Source organism: Triturus cristatus, chromosome 2_1, assembly GCF_964204655.1.
Source record: "Triturus cristatus chromosome 2_1, aTriCri1.1, whole genome shotgun sequence".
NCBI classification, from domain to species: Eukaryota; Metazoa; Chordata; class Amphibia; order Caudata; family Salamandridae; genus Triturus; species Triturus cristatus.
In genome coordinates this window covers 295,311,647-295,319,500 of record NC_140581.1, presented here as the reverse complement: position 1 = coordinate 295,319,500, position 7,854 = coordinate 295,311,647, and positions in this window count along the sequence as shown.

Genomic DNA, 7,854 nt, shown 5'->3' with positions numbered 1-7,854 from the left:
TAGTACAGTACCAACATTTTTTTTAGAGCCAAAGGAATTGTCAAGGGACTGACCTTGCTCTAATGTCTTGAAGCAATTTTCAATGCTCGATAACTTAACCCTCTGATTTGAAACAAAAGGTTTTACTCATGATGTGCATATTACACTGTGCATACCTAAGAAAACAATTCTTGTGGGTGTGATAGAATCTCATGTCATTGGTGCAGAGAGTGCAGAGGGCCCTAACAGAAGTCCCACACTCTAAACAAGTAATATCTAACTCTCCCTAGCAATCACTAACTATGGCCTTGAAATACAGTGCTGGCAGAGGTGTAATAATTCCAAGCATGTAAGGAAAATGTTTGAGGTGACAGAGAAGAAGGAATTTCAAGAAGCATCGCAACCAGAAAACAAAATGGAAGTTGGCTTGAAGATAATCTCAACTGGAGAGCCAGGAACACAGGCAAAGAGTTGAGCCTCAGCAAAGGAACGCAGGTTCAGAGCAAAGCTCAAGCAGAGATTTCTTATCATCATCAGCAGGGAGTAGAGCCAAGCACCTGGCCACACTCTGGCTGTGGTTTTTGGACTGCCGGATCCTCAAAGTCTGTAGTACATCCTCGAATGCTAGGATCCTTCGTTCTATGGTTGGAACTCTAATGCCAGGAGCATTGAATCCTGCAGCAGGCCCTCAAATCCCACTGTAGTCTGCCACTCAGAGGGGGAATACAGTCATGGCGGTTTAGGTTAGAGCATTAACTGTGCATGTGATGGAGGATAACAGTGGGGTAGCACACACGTGACAGTCACAATCCTGGATAGCATTGCTCCTGTAAAACAGCATGGATGACATCCTGAGTGGTATTACCATGAGGAAGGGGAGAATGGTCAGGTCAAAAGTGCCCAGGTCTAGAGATGAATTGGAGTGGGGAGAGCATCTGTGTCAAGCTGTGACAGATTATATTGAGTGCCCTAAGCTATGCATATGTCACAGTTTGGGAGAGCCTGTCTACCTGTGTCTCCCATCATTTCTTTTAGGTGTCATGAGAGGCATCAGTGAATACCTGTTCTGTTCAGGAAGCCTGTTAATACTGCTGTAATAGAAGTCTCATAATATCCTGTCATCCACATCACCCAATCGTTCTCCAGTAAATGATCATTGATGCTTTTCTCGAAGACTTCCCTACTTCCCAAATCATGGCATAATGGCGAAGGCATTCATTGAGATGGCAACTCTTGGGCATAGTTGTGGTCCTGAAGGTATTCCAATTTATGTGTATTGGTGCATGATCTGATAAATAAGTATGTCCAATATTCATCTCATTCATCAATGAGGACCCCACTAGAAAACAGTCCAGTCTGGCATATGATTTTTACACCACAGAATTGAAGGTGTGTCCTGTTTCATCGCAGTGTTGGACCTGCTATGTATCAACCAGATCCACGGAAAAGAGCCACTGTTTGCGTTCTTCATTTACGGTCCCCAACCACCCTTTCCCAACACAGCTTTATCTCTAACATTGACCATCACAGTATTCAAATCACCACAATTACCACAACACCTTCCACCATTGCAATACTCTCTGAAATAGTGGTTCGGGAGACCTTTCCTGGCATGAATAAGGAGCATAAGTACTGTAGTTTGTAATGGTATATAATACCAAATGTAGAATAAGAGACAGATGTATACCAGACTCATTAGGAGAACCCTTAAAGACTTCATGTTTGCAGTTATTATATATTAGGATTGCCACCCCTCTTTTTTTGTGGTACCAGAAGAGAGGACCTGGAAAGAAAATGGCCTGAATCAGTCTGTTTTTAACAAATGGCTTTCCGGCAGGACCAACCCGCAGAAGACATCCTCTAATTTGTTTTGCAGGGGGTCATATCTTGTCCTTTAATGGGACAGTAATGTTGACTGTGCTGACACTGTGATCACAGACAGTGGATTAACAATATACCTGCCCATAGTGACCACTCCCATTGAGGCTCAACTGTACTGGCTCAACTGGGTCTCTTTCACTTGTCCACCCTGTATTTCACCCCCATCATTCAGCCACCTACAACTCCTGTAGCACTGAGAGCTCTGCATATGTGGCATCCATAGCCTCAGTAAGCCACAGTCCATCATGGTTTGAAATTCCAATCATTGATCATGTCTGTCCTTAAGGGACTTGATAAAAGGCCTCACTTTCAATCCTTGTCTCCAGTTTTGGCAGCTGACAAACAATACTTCCAGTGTTGATTGTGTGGCTTATGTCACTCTGTGTGTGGGTAGTCCTTCCAGCGAGTATGCGAAAACCCACGTGTCCAGCAGGATTGAGGAGCAGAAACTCATAATCTGCAAGTATGCAAGTAGAACCCTCCTGCGCCATAGCTTCTCAGAGTCAGCTTCATTCAAAGAATTACACAAAGGTGCTTTAACTATGTACATTCAATCGGATTCAGTGGAATGCCAGGATGGTGAGACTACTCTATTGCCCTGCAGGTCATTTCAAAACCTTGAGTTTTAAAATTAAAAATACAGACTAAATTACAATACTATCATGTAATCAAATGCAAATATAATTTCTACCTATAAGGTCTATAACATCGGTGAGGGTATTAACATCATATTTCTGAAACATCACCTCTAAGAGCGGCTTTCTATGAAAAAAGTAGAGGACCAACTAAGAGCAAAACCATTTTGTTCATTTATTACTTACATCCGTCCTTTAAACCACCAGCCCTGCTACATCCAACTCTCAATTTAAGGATGCACATTAGGGGTGGGCATAACTCGCATAATTCCGTGTAGAGTAGTCACACGGAATTATCTAAAGATTTTCAAAGATTACGCTTGAATTACACATGAAGAGTAAATCTGTATTTCCATCGAAAATAAATGCTCAATGCAGCAGAACATGAATAGCAGGAGCAAGCAGCTGTTTGCACTCGCTAAATGTGCTCTTGGGGTAGGATTTTCACCCAACATACTACCAGCATTTAGCACGTTTGTTCAGTGCTAAATGCACCTTTACGTCCAAAATAGATGCGACAACGCACTTTGCACTATGAAACACCACTAAATAAAGAAGATGAACAGCGAGTGTAAGCCGTAGCTCACTCTCTCTAAATGTGATGTCACTGTAGGACTTTTCCCACAAATTACTCCTTAAGTACGTGAACAGTAATTAACTAATTTGGTAATTCCATGTCAATGACTAACACAGAATAACCGAATTTCCAGAATTACTCCTGCATAATCAAAATTCTGCCCAGGCCTAATACGCACAGTCTTTGCTCAAGGAATTTCATCAAATAATTAAGCCACTTGCATTTGCCAAGAAAATCCACAGTCACAAAATTCTATTTTTTAACCAAGGCAAGGCAGCCCACATGGAAACAGCAAAAATACGAGGAGAAATAAAGCATTTCTCCTCATTTTGCCTGATTAAGACCAGGTTTTCCCTGATTTTAATTTTGGTGCTGCCTCCTATTTATGCTGCGTAAATAGGGGGCAGCGTCAAAATTAATTGGTGTTGCGGTGGCACGCCCACCACAACACCCATTGCCCTCCCCTCTCAAGCTAAGTACAGCATGAAAGGGTGCCCTATTTACAAGGCAGCGTTAAGCCTCGTTAAGTGATTAACGCTGCCTTGTATATAAAGTGAGGCCCATAACGCGTTCACAATGTCACTTAAAGTGATGTTGTGGTGGCGATAGCGGCTTGTAAAAATTAACCCTGGGCGGTGAACTACGCTACGCTCACGGAGTTTGCGTAGTTTTGGTAACTTCGCGGTTCACGTAGAACGCGTAGTTACCGAATACTACGCAATCTGCAACGTAGCGTAGTTGTTTTTCTTCATCGCACGCTCAATTGGCGTTCTTGGGGGCGCGGTAACGACTTACCTCAATTTTGCGTTTGCCGACGAGCTTTCCTATCCGTTCACGTGCGCCACGAGATTTGGAATCCAGCCGCACGATCCCGCGAGAGTGTGCGAACATGAACACGTCATTCGGACGCGCCATTTGACTTCCTGCGGCAGTGTTGGTAAGATTGCGATCCCGAACACACAGAAATTGCAATCTGGCGAAGAATATCTCTCGAGCATCATAAAACCTTCTAGAAAATGATAATTTTGCTCAAAAAAACTCCTCAGATTGTGATTTGGCTGTAGTTTTTTGTGCAAGGAGTCCTTTTTCTTTTTTGTAACTTTTTTTTCAAGAGGAAGGAAGTGTCCCTGAGTCTCCAACTTTGTTCCTGTCCAGCAGACTCCTCCCAGTGCTTTGCCCATGTGCTGTTCACTTTCATTTGGAGTTGGAACTGGAAGGATCACTTTTTGTGTCTGTCTGCTGCATCATATCATTGGATTGGATTTGAGGACTTTTGGATTTGAGATTTTAACAAGTAAGTTGGAGAATTGGTGTACTTGTGTGTTTGATTGGGGCTTGTTTGTAAATTTTTTGTGGATTTTCATCGTTTTTAAAATGTATTGTTATGGGTGGCCTGTAGTTTCAGTAGGGGCCTAGTTGTTTTTCTTTGATTGTAATTTCAGCCAGTAGGCCCAGAGGTACCCATGGGTGCATGTTTCTGTGGTGTCTGTTGAATTTAAACATAATTTAGGGCATGGATGGCATTGGATTGAATTGCTAAATGTGGTTTTTGGGTGTATTTCACTTTTTGGGTGTGTGTTAATAAATAAATACCTTTGTCGGATTTGTGTGTGTGCTTGTTGTGTAACTTTCCAACCTTTCGTAGCCCTGTGGATTTTCGTTTTTGAATTTTTGTATTAAAGCTGTGTTGTTTAGCAGGCCTCCTTTGTCTGGTCATATATAGGCCTGCTTGAGTTCATTGTTTTCCATGGCCTGTTGTGACTGTGAGTGACCATGTGGCTTGGGGCCATTTTGTGGTGGTAGTTTAGTAGTGTGCTGCTTTTTCCATTTAGGCCTGCATGTCTTTTCTTTGTTCCCCTTGGTTTATGCTTCTTGTTGTTGTGGCCTGGCCATGTGGGTGGTGGCCATTTTGTGAAGGCAGGCAGTGTGCTTTTGCCATAGGCTTGCATTGTCTGTCTTCCATTTCTTTTTGTTGTGGGTGGCTAGCGGCCAGTTTGTGGAGACTTCCAGGCAGTGTGCTTTTGCCATAGGCCTGCATTCATTGTCTGTCTTCACTTTCTTGTTACTGTGGGTGGCCTGGCCATGTGGGTGGCAGCCATTTTGTGGAGCAAGACAGTGTGCTTGCTTTTGCCATAGGCTTCCAAGCTTGTGGCCTAGTCTGCCAGTAGGCCCAGAGGTAGTAATCATGGGTGCCTAAAAACTGTTTCTGTGTTGTCTGTTGAATTTTAACAACATTTATGGCATGGATGGCATTGGATTGAATTGAAAAATGTGGTTTTTGGGGTGGTATTTCAGTTTTTGGGTGTGTGTTAAATAAATAGGCCTTTTTAGCCAGTAGGTAACCCTGGGCATTCAGCTCGTGGAGTTTTGGCAAGTCCGCAAAGCGTGACAACGCGGACTTACACTTTTTTTCTTCTTTGCGTGCTCAATATGTGTGTTCGCACACGCGATAACGACTTTTTGGGAAGATCGCGATGCCGAACATGCAGAATTTGCAATCTGGCAAAGAATATCTCTCGAGCAGCATAAAACCTTCTCGAAAATGATGATTTTGTTCATTTTGCTAAAAAAAAAACCTCAGGTTGTCATTTGGCTGTAGTTTTGTGAGCAAGGAGTCATTTTTCTTTTTTTACAATTTTTTTAAAGAGGAAGGAAGTTCCCCAGAGTCTCCAACTTCCTGGTCCTATCCTTTGTCTTCACTTTCTTGTTATTGTGGGTGGCCTGGCCTTGTGGGTGGCGGCCATTTTGTGAAGCCAGGTATTGTGCTTCTGCCTTAGGCCTGCATTGTCTGTCTTGTCTTCCTTTTCTTGTTGTTGTGGGTGGCCTGGACATGTGGTGGTAGCCATTTTGTGGGACCAGCCACTGTGCTTTTGCCATAGGCCTCCAACCTTGTGACCTAGTCTGCCAGTAGGCCCAGAGGTACTCATCAATCATCATGGGTGCATGAAACAACTGTTTTGGTGTTGTCTGTTGAATTTAACATCATTTAGGGCATGGATGGCATTGGATTGAATTGTAAAATGTGGTTTTTGGGGGGGGCTCACTTAGTTTTTGGATGTGTGTTAGGCCTTTTCAGCCAGTAGGCCCCGAGGTATTCATGGGTGCATGAAACAACTGTTTCTGTGGTGTCTCTTGAATTTCATTTAGGGCATAGATGGCATTGGATTGAATTGCAAAATATGGGGGTTTTGGGGTGTATTTCACTTTTTGGGTGAGTTAAATAAATGCCTTTTTTGCATGTGTATGTGTTGTTGTTTTTGCATTAAAGCTGTGTTGTTTATCAGGCATCCTTTGTCTGGCCATATAGGCCTGCTTGAGTTCATTGTTTGCCATGCCTTGTGCCTGTGAGTGACCATGTGGCTGTGGGTCATTTTGTGGTGGTAGTTAGTAGTAACCCTGGGCGTAGTTCGCGAAGTAGCACTTCGGAAGCTACGCAAAGTGCAGTTCGCACTACGCGAGCAACGCGTAGCACTTCGCGAACTGCGTAGTACCTTGTTCGCACTGTGGCAGATGTCGTTTTCAATGATTGCACAGTGCGGACAAGCAACCGGCACTGTGCAATCATTGAAAATGGCATCTTGCACAGTGCGAGCTGTAGTTTTCTGCTGCTCGAGTAGATTTTTACTCGAGCTGCAGCTTTCTGAACGTGAACTGGTAGTTTCTCATCGCGAGCGGTCGCGAGCATACACGACCACTCGCAATGAGAAACCTGACCTCCTCGCGTTGGGAAACTCGCCGGGAGGTTTATTTTCCATGCTTGCGATTGCCAACTTAGGAAACAAGGAAAAAGTCTCGCCGGGATGTCATTTTGCTTGCTCGCGGTCGCCGACTTGACGTTGAGGACCGCGAGCAAGCAAAAAATGACTGCAGCACTACGCAACACTACGCTATGCGTGTTCGCCCTGTGCTACGTGCAATTCGTGTAGTGTGAAGTAGCGCGAACTTTGCAAACTACGCGAGCGTAGCGTAGTGCTTTGTCCAGGCTTAGTTAGTAGTGTGCGGTTTTTGCCACATAGGCCTGCGTGTCTTTCCATTGTTCCTCTTGTCTTACTGCTTCCAAATCCACCCCCATTGCCAGCTGCAGCTCCCTGATGCTGCATCCATCCCACGTGATGCACAAATTTAGGCCAAACAGGCTCCACTACATTTTTGTTTTTGTTCTTTCAATCAATCAATCCATTTGTAAAGCGCGCTACTCACCCATGAGGGTCTCAAGGCGCTGTGGGGGGGAGGGGTAGCTACTGCTCAAATAGCCAGGTCTTGAGAAGCCTCCTGAAGGTTAGTAGGTCCTGGGTCTGCCGTAGGAGGATGGGGAGGGTGTTCCAGGTCTTGGAGGCGAGGTGGGAGAATGATCTGCCACCAGTGGTCGCTCTTCGGATGCGGAGGACGGTGGCGAGGGCAAGGTCAGTGGAGCGGAACTGTCAGTTTGGGGTGTAGAAGGTGAGTCTTCTGTTGAGGTATGCTGTTCCGGTGTTGTGGAGCACCTTGTGTGCGTGGGTGATCCTCTTGTTGACGGAAGCCAGTGCAGGTCTCTCAGGAGTTGTATGATGAGGCTGTGGCGCGGGATGTCGAGGATCAGGCGAGCAGAGGCGTTCTGTATGTGTTGTAGTCGTTTCAGGAGTTTGGCCAAGGCTCCTGCTAAAAGTGCGTTTCCGTAGTCCAGCCTGCAGCTGACGAGGGCCTGGGTGACCGTTCTTCTTGTTTCGGTGGGGATCCACCTGTAGATCTTGCGGAGCATGCGGAGGGTGATGAAGCAGGAGGACTTGACTTGCTTGGTCATGG